The 20064-nt window shown below is 38.1% G+C and overlaps 1 pseudogene; it reads left to right on the top strand.

The window, feature by feature from the left end:
* The first annotated feature begins 12785 nt into the window (after positions 1–12785).
* On the top strand, positions 12786–14133 carry LOC107517648 (annotated as a pseudogene).
* Positions 14134–20064: the final 5931 nt, after the last annotated feature.

Here is a 20064-nt window from a genome sequence, read left to right as displayed (position 1 = left end):
AGCATTTGGTATTTGCATGCCCAGTACCTCTTGGTGAATATCCCTAAAATCTACATAAGGAGAAGCCAATCTCAATTCATGGCTTGGCCTCTTGAGGCATGTCCAAACCCAACATGAGTGGTGGTCATATGCCAATTGCTCGGTGGTTCATGCCATGTGGACCCGGGGCAAGGTTTAGGCTGCAACTGATCTTTGCCTGGGGTGAGACTCATACTAAAGGCCCTAGAGCTGGATTGCCCAATGGCCCACTTTTGACTGCACTGGTGCACCACATAGTGCCACATTCCATAACAACATACCCAAAGGGCAGAATAGGCAGGCAGCAGGGCTCTGCTAAAGCAAATCCTGCTCTGTATTGTCAGCCTAAGTACAACAGCTCCTATACTGTAGTCATCAGCCAGTCCTCACTACCATTCAGCCTGAGGATCAATCCCTCCCTTTGACATACAAATAGCAATCAAGCCTAAATTACAACAGGAAAACACATACAACCCATACGAGGGACACACCTGGAGCACCCAGATCATGTGAACAGGGAGACTGTGCCACTGGGCCCCACAGGAGACCTACTATATATTCCCACTCTACTAAGACCGAGAGGCATAGCAGCCCAATCTAATACACAGAATCAAACACAGGAAAGCAGTGAAAATGGAAAGACAAAGAAGCATATCCCAAATGAAAGAACAGAAAAAATCTTCAGGAAAAAAATAAACAAAATGGAGACAACCAATATACCACATTCAGAGTCCAAAACATTGGTTATAAAGATGCCCAATTAATTTAAGAGAAAAGGAAATGAACTCAGTGAAAACTTTAACCAAGAGATAGGAAACATAAAAATGGAGAGAGAAAACATAAAAAAAGAACCAGTCAGATATTAAGACTATAATAACTGAAATAAAGAATACATTAAACTGAATCAACAGAAGATTAGATAAAGCAGAGGTTCAAATCAGTGATTTAGAATATGAAGTAGTAGAAAACACCCAATCATAATGGCAACAAGGAAAAAAAAACAAATTGAGAATACTTTAAGGGGCATCTGGGCAACATCAAGGGCACCGATATTTGCATTGTTGGGCTACCAGAAAAAGAGAGAGAGAGAGAGAGAAGGGAATTGAAAATATGTTTAAAGAAATGATGATAGAAAACTTTTCTAGGTAGTACGGTGTTCAGAAGTTGCTGAGCAAAACAAAACAAAACGAAACAAAAAGCAAACAAAAAAAACAACAGAAAAAAAAAACATAGGTCAGGTTATTGGATGTGCCAGGGCATTCACTGAGATAGGTGAATGTTGCAACATGTGGCATTTGCATACCTTTGTGTGGACCGCACCTCTTGTTCTCAACAGCCTATGTGAAAAAGCTGACCTCCGGTATGAGACTGAGTGCCAGTTAGCATACAATAATATGCCAGTTTCAGGTGAAAAACATGGTAGCTGAGACATCCCCAGATCTCTCCCCTTGAAACAACAATAAGGCTGGGCATCTAAAACTCAATGAAAAACACCCAAACTGCACACTAGCACTCTGAGCATGGGATCTGGGCATAAGAGCTACCACAGGTCAGAATGCTGGGTCTCAGGTGGTGGACTGGGAGAAAAAAAAGAAGCTGACTCCAGCAGCCTGAGCTCCTTGTAGGAGGAGGGGGTAGAGAAGAAGGTGTGGCAAATTCCCTGAACAGCCCTGCCTGGGAGGGCTCTGAGTTCCATGTGGCTGACAGCAGTACCCAGGGATAATGGCAAAAAACAGAGGAGTGGGTACAGTAGAGGAACAACAGTTGATCTTTACCAGCTGACTGAGGCTGGGCTATAGCTCCCATCCCCCAACACAGAAGGCCTATCCCACTGTATACTCAAAGAATGAACACCGTTGAACCCGAGAGGAATCTGAGCAAATGCTACTGAAACTGTTGCTAACGCTGACAGGGAATAGGACTGAAGGTAGGTAGCATGATTAAGAATCTATAAAGAAAAAAAAAGGCATTATTAGGCTTTATATAAAGCAGGGATCCAGGAGGCTTAGATGTCACCTACAGAAAACCAAAGAGCAATGCCTTCTCTGAAATAGGGTAAAGAGAGACCTTTATACAATGAATCCTATTTTTGGAAAAAGAGCAGAAAACACTTCCATTAATATCCAGGCAGAGAAATAGTCTATTAAACACTATAAAAAAACAAGGTATCTCAGAAAGAAAGAGAAAAATCTCCAGAAAATGAGCTTCCAGACATAGAAATATGCTACTTAAATGACAGAGAATTCAGGATGGTACTTCTGAAAAAACTCAATGAGATCCAAAATGATTCATAGCAACAATTATAGGAATTGAAGGAAAAATAAAACTAGATGAGCAGAGTGAGTTTTTTAGCAGAGATTGAAACCCTCAAAATGAACCATATAAAACTTCTGGAGATAAAGAACACACTACAAGAATTGAAAAATGAAATAGAAAGCTTGGGAAATAGAGTTGTCCAAATGGAGGAAAGGATCAGTGATATCGAAGACAGAAATCTAGAAATAAATCAGAAGGAAGAAGACAAAAACAAGAATGAAAAATGATGAAAGAGAAGTAGAAGAACTAGCTGATAATATTAGGATGAGAAACATAATAATGGTCATTCTCTAACGGAAGGAAAAGGACCAAGGATTAGAAAGCATTTTCTGACAAATAGTTGATGAGAATTTCCAAAATCTAAGGAATAAGCTGTAGCTTGGAATTCAAGAAGTCAACAGAATGCCCAATTATCTCTACCCAAAAAGGCCTTCTCCAGGACACACTGTATTAAATTTATCAAAAATTAATGACAAAGAATGAATTCTCTTGGCAGCCAGTTAAAATAAGATGGTAACCTACAAAGGAAAACCCACTAGACTATCATCAGATTTCTCAGCAGAAATTTTACAAACTAGAAAGGAGTGGAATCAAATATTCAAACTATTAAATGAAAGGAACTACCAGCCAAGAATAATGTATCCAGCTAAGATCTCTTTCAGATATGAAGGAGAAATAAAGACCTTTCCAGACATACAAAAAATGTCTCCACTATAAGGCCTGCATTACAGGAAATACTAAAAGGAGTCAGCTCATCTAAAACAAAATAACAAAAAAAAAAAAAAAACGTAATTAAGAATAAGGTGACTAGCACTCTGATAGAAGCAGAGAAGTGCAACCTTTACTACAAACAGGGGATTATAAGCTTAAACAATAAAAAGATTTACTATTGCAAAGAACAAGGCTGGAGGCATCACTCTGCCCAACTTCAAAGTATACTACGAAACAACAATAATCAGAACGGCATGCTATTGGCAGAAAAACAGACATAAGGACTGTGGAACAGAATCAAGAGTACAGAAGGAAACCCATATTTATACGAACAAATTTTTTTTTTTACTAAAAAGCAAAAAACCTGCAGTGGAGAAAGGAAAGCTTCTTTAATAAATGGTGCTGGGAAAACTTGAAAGTAATCTGTAAAAGGATGAACCTTGATTGTTGTCTATACCTACATACCAAAATTAACTCAAAATGGATTAAGGACCTAAATATAAGATCAGACACAATAAAAAAGCATAAAATAAATCATAGGAACTAAACTCATGGACCTTGAAATTAAAGAGATTTTATGAATTTGACCTCAAAGCAAGGGAAGTCGAAGGAAAAATAAATGAATGGGACTACATGAAACCAAAAACTTCTGCACAGCAAAGAAACTGTTAACAAGGTTAAAAGACAACCATCTGAATGGGAAAATATATTTGCAAGTAACACCTCTGATGAGGGTCTAATATCCAAAATTTACAAAGAACTCATACAACTCAGTAACAACAAAAATAAACAAATGATCCAATCAAAAAATGGGCAGAGGACCTGAAGACACTTCTCCCTGGAGTATATGCAAATGGCTAACAGATATATGAAAAGATTCTCAATATTGTTAGCTATTAGGAAAATTCTGATCAAAACCACAATGAGATACCATCTCACACCTGCTAGAATAGCTATAATCAACAGAACAAGTAATAACAAACGTTGGAGAGGATGACAAGAAAAAAGGAACCCTCATACACTGCTAGTGGGACTGAAAATTGGTATAGCCACTATGGAAAACAGTATGGAGGTTCCTCAGAAAACTAAGAATTGATTTATCATATGATCCACAAATCCTTCTACTGGGTACTTACCCCAAAGAGTTGAAAACCCATATGCAAAAAGATATCTGTACTCCAATGTTCATAGCAGCATTATTTACAGTGGACATGACATGGAAGTAACTGAAGTGTCCTATGACAGATGATTGGCTAAAGAAACTGTGGTACATATATACAATGGAATATTACTCAGCCATAGAAAGAGATAAAATACTGCCATTTGCGACAACCTGAATGGACCACAAGATAATCATGCCAGGTGGCCCAAGGCATGGCACAGGCTGTGGCTGATCTTGGTCTGCGACAGGGCCACATTTGAGAATGATGCACCCAAGGTCAGACTAAGCAGGCTCCAAAGTCCTGTTAGTAAAAAATCCTGCTCTGTAAGGTTAGCCCATGCACAACAGCTCCTCTGGAGTCATGCCTAGTCCTCACAAACAATCAGCCTGAGGATCATTTCCCCTTATTGATGTGTAAATAGCAACTAAAGCTCAACTACATTAGGAACACACACAAAACTCATACAAGGCATACCCCTAGAGGCCCCTGCTCACATGAATAGGGAGATTGCATAACTGAGCCCCATAGGACACCAACTACATAAGGTCATTCTACTAAGACTGAGAGACCTAGCAACCCTACCTATACATAGAAACAAACACAGGGAGGCAGACAAATGGGGGAGACAAGAAACATGTCTCAAATGAAAAAAAAGAACAAAATTCTAGTAAAACAACTAAGCAAAATGGAATCAAGAAATCTTCCACATGCAGAGTTCAAAACATTGGTTATAAGGATGCCCCATGAATTCAGGGAAAGAGTAGATGAATTCAGTGAGGACATTCACAAAGAGATAGGAAACGTAAAAATGGAGATAGAAACCAAAAATAAAAACCAGTTAGAAATGAAGAATATAATAACTAAATGAAGACTACATTACAGGAAATCAATAGTAGATTAGATGAAGCAGAGGAGTGAATCAGCAATTTAGAAGAAAAGATTAGTAGAAAATACCCAATTAGAACAGCAATGAGAATGGACAAATCAAAAAAAAAAATGAGGATAGTTGTGCTCTGGGAAAACATCAAGCATACCAACATTCACATCATAGGGCTACCTTAAGGAAAAGAGAGAGAGAAAGGAATTGAAAATCTATTTGAAGAAATAATGATGAAAAACTTTTCTAATTTGGCGAGGTAAATAGACATACAAGCCCAGGAAAAGCAGAGTCCCAAACAAGATGAACTGAAAGAGGCATGCACACATCATAATTAAAATGCCAAAGATTAAAGACAAAGAGAAAATCAAAAGCAGCAAGAGAAAAGCAATTATTTACTTATAAGGGAGTTCCAATAAGACTGTCAGCTGATATGTGAACAAAAAGTTTGCAAGCCAGAAGAGATTGACATGAAATATTAAAAGTGAGGACTTACAACCCAGATTACTCTACCCAGCAAAACTATCATTTAGAGTTGAAAGACAGATAAAAAGCTTCCTGGACAAAGAAAAGCAAAAGGAATTCATTAACACCAAGCCAATGTTACAATAAATGTTAGAGGGACTTCCTTAAGAAGAAGAGAAAAGAAAAGAAAGATAAAATACATATATGAATAATAAAATGGCAATAACTAGATCTTTATCAACAATTACTTTGAATGTAAATGGATTAGGTGCTCTAATCAGAAGATAGGGTGGCTGCACGGATAAGACAACAAGACGTTTACATATGCTTTCTACAGGAGACTCACTTCTAATTGAAAGGCACACAGACTGAAAGTAAAGGGACATAAAAAGATATTTCATGAAAATGGAAACAAACAAACAAAAAGAGCAGGGGGTAGCAATACTTACACCAAATAAAATAGACTTTAAAACAAAGGCTATGACAAGAGACAAAGAGGACTCAGTAATCCCACTACAGGGTATTTATCTGAAGAAACTCAAAACATTACTTCAAAGGAACATGTGAATCTATATGTTCACTGCAGCATTTTTTATAATCATCAAGATATGGAGGTAACCTAGGTGTCCATCAATGGATGAATGAATAAAGAGGAGGTGGTACATATAGACAATGGAATATTACTTAGCCATAAAAAAGAATGAAATCTTGTCATATGAAACAACATGGATGCACATAGAGGGTATTGTGCTGAGTAGAGCAAGTCAGACAAAGACAAATTCCAATGGTTTCACTTATACGTGAAATCTAAAAAATAAAACAAATAAAACAGAAACAAACTCAGTTACCGAGAACAGTTTGATGGTTGCCAGATGAGGGGGTAGTTGGGGGGATGTGTGAAAAATGGAAAAGTATTAAGAAGTACAAATTGGTAGTAACAAAATAGTCATGGGGATATGAAGTATAGCATAATGAATGTAGTCAATAATATTGTAATAACTATATATGGTATGAGATGGGTACTAGATTTATCACGTGATCACATTGTAAGTTATATCAATTTCTAATCACTATGTTGTACACCTGAAACTAATATATCATATGCTAACTATAATTAAAAAATAAATATAAAATAAAACAGAAATAAAAGCAGTTCTTCTTAGTACTCAAAAAGTAAAACGAAACTCACTATATTATTTACTTTTAAAGCAAAAATTCAACTTAGCATTTTTTCTTTTATGAATTGTGCTTTTGATGTCAACTCTAAGTATTCTTTGACTAGCTCTAGATCTCAAATATTTGATTTTTTTCTAAAAGTTTCATAATTTTATATTTTAGATATAAGTACATGATCTATTCTATTTATTTATTTTTTATATAAAGAATAAGGTTCAGGTCAATGGTCATTTCCTGCCTATAGATGTCTAATTTATCCAGCATCATTTGTTGAAAAGTCACCCCTACTCTATTAAATTGCCTTTGCACTTTTGTCATAATTCAGCTGGGCATATTTGTGTGGGTCTATTTCTGGGTTCTCTATTTTGTTTTATTTATCAATGTATCTATTGGTCTTTTAATATTATGCTGTCTTTATTACTGTAACTATGTAGTAAGACAATTTGGAAACAGTGATTCCTTCCACTTTGTTCTTTATTCAAGATCATTTTAGCTATTCTAGGTCCTTTTACTTTCCATATGAATCCTAGAACAGTTTTGTCTATGTCTTTAAAAATTGCTTGCTGAGATCTTCATAGGAATTGCATTAAAAATATAGATCAATTTCAAGAGTATTGACATCTTTATTATGTTGTCTTCAAATATATGAACATAGAATGTACCTAGATCTTAATTTATTTCATGCATTAGTATTCCATGATTTTCACCATATGGATCCTTTACATATTTTGGTAAGTTTATATGTAAAGAGCTCCTTTTATTTGTATAATTTTAAATGGTACTGTGTTTTTAACTCCTAACTCCAGTTTCTATATGTTCATTGTTGGTATATAGAAATGTAACTGATTTCTGAACATTAACTGTGAATCCTATAACTGTGCTGAACTAAATTATTAGTTCTAGAAATTTCTTCTTGTAGAGTCTTTGGGATTTTCTACATACACAACCATTGCATCTGCAAATAGAAACAGTTTCATTTCCAATCTTTGGTCTTTTATTTCTCTTTCTTGACTTCTTAAATTGGGCAGAAATTCCAATTCCGTATTTGATAAAAATGGTGAAGGCAGAACCCACTGCCTTGTTTCTGATCTTAGAGGTAAAGGCCCTAGTTTCTCACCTTTAAACAAAATGTTTGCTGTACATTTTTGTAAATTATCTTTACCAGATTGAGGAGGTTCTCTTCTATTCTGAGTTTGCTGAGAGTTTTTATCATGAATGGAGGTTGGACTTTGTCAGATGGTTTTTTGATTGTCAGCTGATATGATCACAAAATTTCTCTTCTTTATACTTTTGGCATGGTGTTTTACATTGCTTGATTTTCAAAGGTTGAACCAGCCTTGTATACTTGGAATAAAACCAACTTGGTAATGGAGACTTTCTTGTTTGGTATTTACATATTTAGGTTTGCGATGCCTTCCTTATGGATTGATCTTTTTATCATCATGTATTGACTCTCTTTGCCTCTAGTAATTTTCTTCACTCTGAACATTTTCCCTGATATTAATATAACTTCTGCTTTTTTGTGATTGCATGATCTATCTTTTTTTATCCTTTTACTTTCAACCTATCTATGTCATAATTGAACAAGAGTAACCTATAGAAATCATATTTCTGGATCATGTTTTATTTTTAATCACTTTGCCTATCTTTGTCTTTTGATTAATGTATTTAGAACATTTGTATTTAATTATTGATATGTTTGTGCTTAAGTCTTCAAATTGTTTGCTGACATTTCCGCTCTTTCTCTTTCTTCTGTTTTTCTTTTCTAACCTTCCTGTGGATTATTTGAACATTTTTTTTAGGATTCCATCTTCATTTATTTATAGCATTTTTTATTATAATGTTTCTTAGTGGTTACTCTTGGTATTACACTATCTATATATAATTTACCTTCATATACTGTTATCAGTATTTTACCACCTTGGTGGAGTATATAAAACCTTATTTATCCTAAGTTCCCTTTATTTCACCTATTTTTAAATATCATTGTCTTAAGTATTCCCTGTACAAACATTGAGTACCACATCATAAAGTGTAATAATTTTTGCTTCAAACATCAAATATGATTTAAGAAACTCATGAGAAATAGTATAGTCTATTATATTTGATCACATTGTTATCCATTTTGATATTCTTCTTCCCTTTCTAAAAATTTAATTCTTTAATGATTATCGTTCTGCCTAGAGAACTTACTTTAGCCATCCTTCGAAGGTAGGTGTTTTAGCAACAAATTCTCTTACTTTTTTCATCATAGAATGTCTTTTTTTCCGCCTTTCATTTCTCAATTTTTTTTATCAAATATAGAATTTTTAGTTGGCATGGCTTTTCTTTCTAGAACTTCTTCTGGCCTCCATTTCATATCAGAAATATGCTGTCATTTATTTATTTATTTTTCCTCTAGGTAATGTGTCATTTCTTTCTGTCTTTAAGATTTTTTTTGTCTTTAATTTTCAAACTTTAATTATAATGTGTCTTGGTGTAGATTTCTTTTGTCTTATGCTATTTGGGTGCACATAATTTCTTGAATCTGTAGGTATACATATTTGTTTCACTATTCCTTGAGGAACAGGACTAACCCTATTTACCACCCACTTGCTCAGTCTCCTTGCTACTGGATGGGTGTGGAGGTTCAGCTCCTTACTGATACCAAGGGTGGGAGAGTGTAGAGTGCTGACCAGCTCAGTTTCTGATGCTGAGTCACAGTGAAAGTTCAGCTCCTCAGAGCTCTGTTAAAACACTGGAGTAGAAGGTGATCAAGCAGAGTGGTGATTAGCCCCTCCTTGAATCCTCTAAATTTCCTTGTTGCCAGCTGCGGGTGAAGGCTCAGTTCACCCTGAGACTGCACTGACACTACTACTGCATGGAAATCATAGTGTAATACCTGCTTCTGATATATTGAGAGTGGAATATTAGCTTCCCACCTGGTTCTACTGAAACAGTGGGGGCAGGAAGAGGTGGGATAGTTTTCTGTTAGTGTTTGGCTGGAGTAGGATGGTTTTCTGTTGTTAGATCTCCATTTTCTGCCTAGGGTGGAAGGCAGGCTTTTCTTGGAGTTTTTATTATCAGTGCCTGGGTTGGAGCTTCTGCAACTCCCTGTCTGGAATACATGGGACACAATAAGGAAACTCAGGTAACTCACCACCCTGTCTCTTCAAATTCTGAGATCCTTAGTTTTTCCAACTTCTCTCACCTTTCATAGGCTTTCTTTACTTGTGCGTTGTGGCATTTTTAGCTCTAAATGTGAAGACCTTGGAGTAATAGGGATGTTCTCTCTTTTCTACAACTAGAAGACTTCTTTCCTATAACTCCATGAGGTTTCAGACAGTTATAATACCCATCTTCCACCACTGTAGACATAAAGGGATTGCATTATGACTTTGGGAATAATATTAAGTATATAAGGGGTTGTCAGTCTACTATGTGTGATGCCACAACTCCAAGAGCATATAGAACACTCTGCTCATTCTTCTGAGCACTGGGTAATGAGTATCATCTTCTCATGAAACATGGGAGGGAGATAAAACATGTTGTTTTGTTTGTTTTTCTAAGACAGATTTTGCATTTGATTTCCAATTGCACACACTTGGCTGGTAGAAGTCCAATATCAGTAACTTCAAGGGTCCCTCCTCTTTCTATGGGATAGTATCAGTTTTGAAGCTTACTTGGTCTCAGGAAATAGTAGATAGATATAACTCTTAGTTTTTGTTTGTTATGAATACGCTCGCTGATCGGTCATTCCACTAAAGAATGTTTTCAGGATGCCCTGTACTTGTTCTTGCTAGTCTGTCTGTCTATGCCAGAATAGCTATAGAGCTGTCTCTTTCATCAAGCCTTATCACTTATTACAGGCTGAATCCAAGAATTTCTCACAGTTATTCTCAGTGTTTTTACCTATGGCATCCACCTTCCACAGATGTCCACAGCCATATTCCAACATTTTTAGTGGTACAAAGAAATAATGTTTAAATCTCTATTACTAGCAGACCCTTTCACTCAATCTCTAACATAAGCCCAATTGCTGAGAAGTAGAGAAAAACATGGAATATGGATCCAGACTACTTGTGTTCAACTTCTGCATCATCACTTAACTAATCCATTGACTTTAGACAAAATCATAACCTCTCCAAGCCTTATTTTTCTCATTTTCAAAAATAGAGTGACTGCTATTATAACAGTAGATTAAATAAGATAATATTTCTAAAATTGTTTAAATAATGCTCGTTAGTATAATAATACAGTATAGCAAAGAAATAAGTTTATATAGCAAAATATAATAAGTTCTATATACTTAATAGGTACAATTTCTCTGTCTACTTCATACACTGCTTTGGTCTCAAGCTGTTAATTACCTATTTAACTGATAACACTTTCAGAGGGGTCCATTTTCAGGGTAACCATGAAGTACACTGAAGATGTTAATTTCCTACCTGAAACACACCCTACCCCAGTCTGGGCGAGAAGAGCCTAGACCAGTGTTTTATCAGAGTGGTGCACAAACCACCTGCATCAAATTTTAGAGTTGGGTCAAGATATATACATATTTATTAGGCTTCCCCTATGATTTTAATGTACACTAAAGTTTGCAAACTGAATGTCTATATTCTCCATGTCTTTTCGATATGGATGCTTTTTTCTGTAATGTCCATTCTCTCCACCCCTACCTGTTGAAAACGAAATTCAGCCTCCATTAAGCATTCCCTAATTTCATGTTCACCACAACCAGCAGACGTAACCTCCTCTGTTGCTATGGGATGAAAAAGATGGGGAAGAAACAGAAATGGGGTGCAGGAGAGTACTAGAGAACACTGGAATGCTGCACTTGGACTGGAGTGGTGGGGAGGACCCACGGCTTGTACTTGGAATTTTTTCACCTGAGGCGACATTGAAAACAGGGTGGAACACAAGGTGGTGGGTAGAAAATCAGTAAACAGGGCAGGGAAGGGAGGAGGATAAAGGAAGCAGCAACGAAATAGCTCCCATGGGCTCCCCTGATTGGTTATAAAAGTAAATGTATCTCCCCACAAACCTCCCCACCATGCATCACTTAGGTTTTCAGCAGGAGGATCAGCATGTGTTCAGAGTAATTATTAACCACCAACCTACCAAAGCCATGTCTCACTGTGCAACTGAGAGTGCCTAGGCAGGGACCTGCCTCTGCATTGGCCTCCCTGAAGCAGCAGAACAAGGTATGAAACATCCAACTCCTGAGACTAAGCCCGTTCTCTGAACCCTTACACTCATCCTTGTGTCCCTGTGGTTGCCTCCTTCTGGAAGTTCTTTATCTCTATCTCTGCTTGTGAATATCTTGCTCATCCCAAGGCCCTAGGAAACTATGCCTCTGAGACCTAGAGCTGGGATGGAACCTAGAAGCAGCGAGGGAGATATCCCTCCCTTAACTCTTCCTCTCTACCTTCTTAAGGCTCTAACTTACAATGGCAGCCAGCACCTCCAAGGAACCTCTCCCCCTTTATCGCACCCCACTATATTCTCAGGCTGTGTATGATTAAAGGTACCCAGACATCACCCTGGCCAGAAAATGGGGCCTGGGGATCTGATTTTGGAACACATCCATCAGGGCACTCCAGTAAGGAAGCTCAGAGACTTAAGGTGGAAAAAAAACAAGTATATATATGTGGTCGAAAACTGTTTTAAGATACTGGCAGAGGGGTTGAGAAAGGAGCGGCTGTCCAACAAACCTAACTTGGAGGATCTGCCTGAAGCTGCCAACCCCCATCCCTCACTAAATTCAAGGTGTAATCTTAACCAAGTGTCTCCCATAATTGCATTAAGTGCACATTTGTTTATTTGTATAGTTGCCTAGGCTCCTTCTAGCCTCTTGCTTGACTATATTTTAGGTTTCAAATTTTATTTAAGTAGTTATTATAATAAGACTGGTTGCCTGCTGCCCATAGTGTTGTGAAATAATCCAGTGAGACTTGGTGGGGGCCCAGAACAGATGCACATGTTCGTCTTGGGGTCCTGACTCTCAAGTCCTCAGTACATCTCCTGTCCCGCAGATCACTTCCCCTTGCTTCTCCTGACTTGCGCTCAGTCTCACCATGACTACCTGCTCCTTACCCACGCCCTACGCTGCCTCCGTTCCTGCCAACTCGGCGTCCTGTGTGGCCCACTTCTCGCTCAGACTCTGTTCCCACCGCGCTGCTGGCCGCACTTCCTGCCCTAGACGGCACAGCTCCGCTTGCTCTGGCTCGTGTGCCCCTTCGCCTGGCCGCTGTCGCCTCCTTCCCTGCAGCCGCTGCAGCTGGACTCGGTAGGCTCAGGGCCCTGCTGTTGCCCTGCCTCCTGGCCCTTGAGAGCCTACATTCCTGGCCGACTGGGAGACGCCACCGCCACCACCACCGCCAGCCTCCCACTGCCCACCATCGTCCAGCAGCAAACAGATAGCAGGAAGCGGAAAGTGCCCTTGATAAAGGCGGCTGCCACGAGTTCGTCATCATAGGGCTTGAAGGCGGCAAACAGAGAGAATCCATTGCTGTCAAAGAAGCAGAAACAGCCAGCAACAAGGCACTTGCTTGTGCACTACCTGATAGGCCGCGAGGTGGGCACGCAGAGCCACATGGGATGTCAGAGCTTCCAGGGTGAGCTGCGTGGCTACGCTCTACAGAAGCTGCCAGAGCTGTTTCCCAAGTGGGAGCTGGCCCTGGACACCCTCAACCAGGTGTGTTTGCATCTCAGTGGCTGAACACCCGGCAAGTGGCACATAGCACCAAGTGCTACACAGTCTTCATAGTGGACGTGCGGTCAAGCGGGATCATGTCAATCCCTCTGTTGCGAAACCAGGAGTTGCAAGGTGTGAGCCCTGGCCTTCAGTGGCAAGAACTAGGAGCTGGGAGCAGTGTCGCTACTTGGCACTTCCACCTGTGGAAAACCAAGAGCACCCTGTCCAGGCTGCTGTCCATCAGGCTGACCTACTGTCGAGAGAATGTGTGCCTGACCTACTGCAATGAGTTGTCCCTGTACACGGTGGATTCCCAGTCCCATGTCTCCTTCTGGGATCTGCACCACAATCATCAGAACATCCTGCCCCTGTGCTCCAGAGAGGGTGGCACAGGCATGCATTTGCTGAGCTTCTATCAACGCATCATCACCATGGGCACTGGCCAAGGAACCCTGTTCTTCTATGGCATCCGTGCCTAGAAGTTCCTGGAGGAAAAGGCCTCGGCCCGCCCAGGCTCCTCCCTTGGGCCCACAGGGAGGAAGCTCAAACTCACCTCTGGTAGAGACTGGCTCAACCATGATGACCTGTGGGTGAACTACTTCAGTGGCATGGATGAGTTCCCCAGTGCTCTCTACAGCCTGCTACAACTGGCCCTAGATGAAGCTCTTGTGTCTGGGAGGACATTTCCTTCGGGTTTCCATGGGAACTACACAGGCTTCTGGAGCTAAGGATGGACAAGGTGTCTTCCAAGTGCCAGATTTTTCTCGTAGTCCCCTCTCACTTTTCTTCACAGCTGTTTGTGCTTTTAACTCTGTGTGGCTTTTGTCCTCTAAGTGGAACTTGCCCATCTTACCTGTGCCTAGTGTATTAGGCAGAGAGGGATGGGGGAGAGAGAGGGATAGTTGTCCTTCAGGCAATCAAAAGTTTGACTTTAATACTTTTCTAAACTTCTCCAATACCATCATTTTGAATTCTCCTAAGATTTTTGGTAATTCTTAGTTGTGTTCTGTATATGAGTCATTACATATTCTCTTTCATGCTATGCATTCATGCTTTTACAATTTTACATATTTTTTTTCTTTTTTTGTTGTTACCACTATCACAGTAATATTGTTTTTAGTTATTTTTCATTTCTGATAGATGATACATTAAGAACAGATTTTTTTTTTTAAAAAATGGGATTTGTATATCTGTTCTGGAAAGCTAGCCTTAGTTATATAGCATTGTTTCAAGTGGAAAATATATTCCAAGTTCTAGATTACCAACTTTTGGAAACATTCCTTTTGCAAAATTGCAGTCTTAGTGTTTATAGTTTATAAGTTGTTGGTGCTAAATGTGCTTTTTAAAAATGTTTATTCTCATTTAAAAAAAAATTGCCACAGAATTTTTTTTTGTACCAAAATTTCAATTGGTTAGGACACTTTAGGAATACAAGGGTTCTGCTGATTGGATTTTCAGAATTAAGCTGAAAACCTAATCAACCTTTTTTCATCAACCCTTATTTAAGGTTGTTAGATAAAAGAGTGTATTTTTTTCACTTCTTGCCTTAGTACTATCAAGCTTTTGTGAAAATTTTGAATGTTTCCCATTTAAATAACTTGCACAGAGTTTCAGTGTCATCATTCAAAGCAGGGATTCTAAATATAAGAATGTAGAATTTATGGCAGGCTGGGAAGAATGTATACTGATCCAGGATATAGAATGGGCAATTTTTCTGTTGCTCTTTTAATACCAAATATTACATTTGAGCATACTTTAAAATTTCCAATTCTGCTTAACAGTTAATTCACAAGAATAATCTTCACAGAAGTAAAATAAGCCCAGTTCTTACACCTTCTGAAAAAGATCAGTCTGTAAAGTTACAATTTAGATATTATTTTGTGAATTTCTAAGATTCTTACCTAAAGTAGAATAAATATATTGTTAAAAAGTAGTGATATTATAATCTGCATGTAATAATGTACAATTATCAAGGACACAAGAAATTTGTTTCAAGAATATGAACTGGAGATTTAAAATAAATGGGACAAGATATGAAGAAAAACACTTCGGGGCTCAGATAAATACAAATTGCAGATTGTTTGGAAAACAGGTTGTACTTCTCCATATGTGAGAATATTGAAAGTGAGAAGGGAGATTGGCTCTTCTTCAAAACTGGCCAGGCAGTACTGACCTCGAATTAGCATTGTGGTGTGTCTGTTTTCCATAAAACTTTTTAAAATACATATTTTTAAATTTTTCAATTACAGTTGTCATACAACATTATATTAGCTTCAGGTATATGACATAGTATTTAGACGTTTATATAACTAACAAAATAATTATCTTGATAAATCTAGTACCCATCTGACACCATACACAGTTATTACAATATTATTGACTATATTCATTATGCTATAATTTATGTCTCCATGACTGTTTTGTAACTACAGTTTTGAACTTTTTAATCCCTTCTATTTTTTCACCCACCACCCAAACACGCTCCCATCTGGCTACCATCAAATTATTCTCTGTATCTAAGAAATTGTTTTTCTTTTGTTTCTTTGTTTATTTTGTTCTTTAAATTCCATTTGCAAGTGAAATTATATGGTATTTATATTTCTCTATCCAACTTACTTCACTCTGTACAATACCTCTAGGCCCAGTCGTGTTGTCGCAAATGGCAAGATTTCATTCTATTTTTTTTATGATTGAGTAAAATTCCATTATATATTTTCACCACCACTTCTTTATTCATTTATCCATTGATAGACACCCAAATTACCTCCATATCTTGGCTATTGTAAATAATGCTGCAATGAAATTATGGATGCACATATATCTTCGAAGAGGTATTTTTTTTTTCTGGATAAATTTCCAGAAGTAGGATTTCTGGGTCTTTCTTTGTCTCTTGTTATAGCCTTTGTTTTAAAGTCTATTTTGTCTTTTATAAATACTACCACAACAGATATTTTTGTGTGTTTGTTTACACTTACATGAAATATATTTTTCTATCCCTTGACTTTCAGTCTATGTGGCTTAAGATCTGAAGAGAATCCCTTGTAGGCAGCAATTGTAAGCCTCTTGTTTTCTTGTCCATTTGACCGCCTTATCTTTTGATTGAATCATTTAATTCATTTATATTTAAAGTAATTCTTGATATGTTGTTATTGTAATTTTATATTTCTGATCCTTTTTTTTTCTTTATAAAGAAGTCTCTCCAACATTTCTTGTAATACTGGTTTGGTGTTGATGAACTCCTTTAGCTTCCTCTTGTCTGATGAGCTCTTTATCTCTCCTTCTATTCCAAATAATAGCTTTGCTAGGTAGAATAATCTTGATTTTAGGTCCTTACTTTACATCAGTTTGAATATTTTATGCCAATACCTTCTGGCCTATAAAATTTTTGTTGAGAATCAACTGAGTTTTATGGGCGCTCTCCTATAGATAACTAATTGCTTTTCTCTTGCTGCTTTTAAGATTTAATCTTTGTATTTAACCTTTGGCATTTTAATTATGATGTGTCTTGGTGTGAGTCTCTCTGGGTTCATCTTATTTGGGACTCTCTGAGTTTCCTGGGGTTGTATGTCTATTTCCTTCACTAGGTTAGGGAAGTTTTCTATCATTATTTCCTCAAATATATTTTCAATGCCTTGCTCTCTTTCCTCCTTCAGGTAGCCCTATGATGCAAATGATGTTCCAGAGGCTCCTTAAACTGTTCTAACTTTTTTGTTTCAGGATTCTTTTTTCTTATTGCTGTTTCAATTAGGTGTTTTCTGCTATCTTATCTTCTAAATCACTAATGTGATCCTCTGCTTCATCTAATCTACTGTTGATTGCCTCTAATGTATTCTTTATTTCAGTTATTGTATTTTTCATTTTGACTGATTATTTTTTCATGTTTTCTATCCCTTTATTAATGTTCTCTCTGAGTTCATTTACACTTCCCCTAAATTCACCAAGCATCCTCATAATCAGTGTTTTGAACTTTGCATGTGGTAGATTGCTTGTCTTCATTTTTTTTTAAATTTCTTTCTCTGGAGCTTTGTTCCGTTCTTTTATTTGTAATATGTTTCTTTGTCTTCCCATTTTGGCTTCATACTTATGTTTATTTCTATCCATTACATAGGACTGCTATATATCCTAGTCTTAGTATAGCGGCCTTATGTAATAGGTGTCCTGCGCGGCTCAGTGGCACAGTCTCCCTGGTCTCCTGAGCCAAGTGCTCCAATTGTGTACATTTAATGTGTGTGTGTGTGCACATGCGTGTATGTGTGTGTGTGTGTGTGTGTGTGTGCCCTCTTGTTGTATTAGAGCTTTCGTTGCTATTGGCAAGTCAGCGGGAGGGACTGACCCTCATGCTGAATGATTGTGAGGACCAGCTTTGACCACAGTGAAAGAGATGTTCAGGGAGTGACCCTACAGTGCAAGACTTGCTTTAGCAGAACTCTGGTGCCTCCTGCCCAGTCTGCCCTTTGGGTGTGTCATCCTCACATGCAGCCTCACTTGGTGCTCTGGCTTAGTGTGAAGCTGGCCACTAACTGTGCTGGCCCCGGGGCCTCCTAAGAGGAGCCCCACCACAGACCAAGTTCAGCCTTAGCCTGTACCCTACCTGAGGCCATCTGTAAAGCGTCGCCAAGCATTCTGCAGATGGTTGCCACCCACACTGAGCTGGAGGTGCATTGAGAAGCCAAGCCACAAACCAAGACCGGCTGCTGCTAGTATCAGACTTAGGGCTCCTCAGCAAGCGGTACAGGGTGTGCACAGGCCAGACGGTGCTTGTTTGGGTATTGAGAACCTTTGAGAGACTTTAATAAAACCCACAGCATGAACCAAGACAGGTAATTTGTATATAAAGGCCACTGGAAGCAGCTTAGGTGGGCCTATAATTTAGGTGGGTCAGCGTCTCAGGGAATATCTAGGGTTGAGCAATCTTTGTTAGCCAAGTTGATGGAGATTCAGGCAACTGCCTGAGTCTACATGCCAGGAAGAGTGGGAGCTTCTGCTAGCACCTCTGTTTGAAAGAAAGCTGCCCCTCCATCCCTGGTGCTGAAGACAGATAATACAGTTTCTCTCAAAATGTCCCTGGTGCCTTAGTACTGGAGCTCTGAGCAGTTGAGTTCATCAGCACACAGGCCCCTTAAGTGGAATATCTCTGACTCCAGCCACTCTTGTTCTCAATCAACCACAATCTTTGTTGGTTTTTACAGCCAAAAATTGTGGGAACTTCTCTTCCCAGCACTGGAATCCTGGGCTGGGGAACTCTGTTTGAGCTGGGGCCCCTTGCTCCTCAGGGGATATATTTTTCCTGATGTTCAACCACCACAAGTGGGTGTGGGACCAGCCCATTATACAACTCCGCCTTTCCTATCAGTTTTAAAGCGGCTTCTTCCATCTTCTGCAGTTGTAAAACTTCTGTTCAGCTGGGCTTCAGGGAACTCTCAATGATGGGCGCTCTGGAGTTTAGTTGTAATTTTGATGTGGTTATGAGAGGAGGCAAGCAAAGCATTTATCTACTCCGCCATCTTGACCAGAAATTTCAGTTAGAACTTTTTGATGCCAAATCACGTGTTTTTCCTTTTAAGAAACTAAGTAGCCTAAGTATGTATGTACTTATATTATATGGAAATTTAAGTATTTTAAAATTATTTCTAGTTTAGGTACAAAGTGATCTACAGAAGTACAAATAATTGTGTAACCTGTGAGTGTGAAATCATTATAAAAGTAACCACGTCAGCACTCCAGGAAACTTATACCTATAGTTCACTTACAATAAGCAAGGGAATACATATTTTTATATATAAATTACCTATCACCAATACCTTAAAAACCTTAGTTATAAGTATGCATAAGAATGCTAGTTCCATTTACCTCTAATTACATGTTCACATATTTCTCCCCAAGCATGTTGTTGACTCAAAAGTTTATGCTCCTTCTCTTTAATCTTTGGATTAGTTAATTTCATTTTTTTTAAATTGAGAAATAATTTATGAATTAAGGATATCCACTGAAATAAATTGAGATGACTTGTCTGGAAAAATTATTTTTTAAATGTACTCTTGTATTAATGATAAAAAAAGTATTTTTCCACAGGTTGATTTTAATCCAGTTGTATTCAGCCAAACAAAAGTCAAAGTTTTTTTTTATTAATTGCTAATTTAGAATGATTTTAGAAGGCAATTTACAAAGCCCTCCTGAATGTTTCACTGATAGCTTCCTAAGTTTTTGCATTTCTTAGGTAACCCAGCTACATTAAACATGTCACTATGTGAACTACCCAGAGATGCAGTTTTGTGAGAATGACATGCACTAATGTGAAGGAAAGACTGTCTAGGCCACAGGCATTTGCTTTCAGAGATATTATTTTAAAATCTGCTAAACAGGCTGCCTGCTGCCCTGCTGCAAACTTAGAGATATCTTTGTTGGAGTGAGGCATCAGTGAAAGGAAAATGTGGTTACAGGAAGTTGCCCTGAATGTTAGATTGGTCCTCAGGAAAGAGGGCTCTTTAACAGCTAGCTGTTATTTTACACATGCACTGGTCTTTACTTCATATGCCCTTCCCCATCTTTTTAATTTTTTTTTCAGTGACATCCCAGACAGAATAAGTACTTAACTTCTTCGTGCTTCCATAGTGATTGTTTTGTTATTATCTTTATTTTAGCTTTTTTATATCTTTATT

The sequence above is a fragment of the Rousettus aegyptiacus genome, unplaced genomic scaffold (assembly GCF_014176215.1).
Source record: "Rousettus aegyptiacus isolate mRouAeg1 unplaced genomic scaffold, mRouAeg1.p scaffold_m13_p_9, whole genome shotgun sequence".
NCBI classification, from domain to species: domain Eukaryota; kingdom Metazoa; phylum Chordata; class Mammalia; order Chiroptera; family Pteropodidae; genus Rousettus; species Rousettus aegyptiacus.
This window is presented reverse-complemented; position numbering and strand designations above follow the sequence as displayed.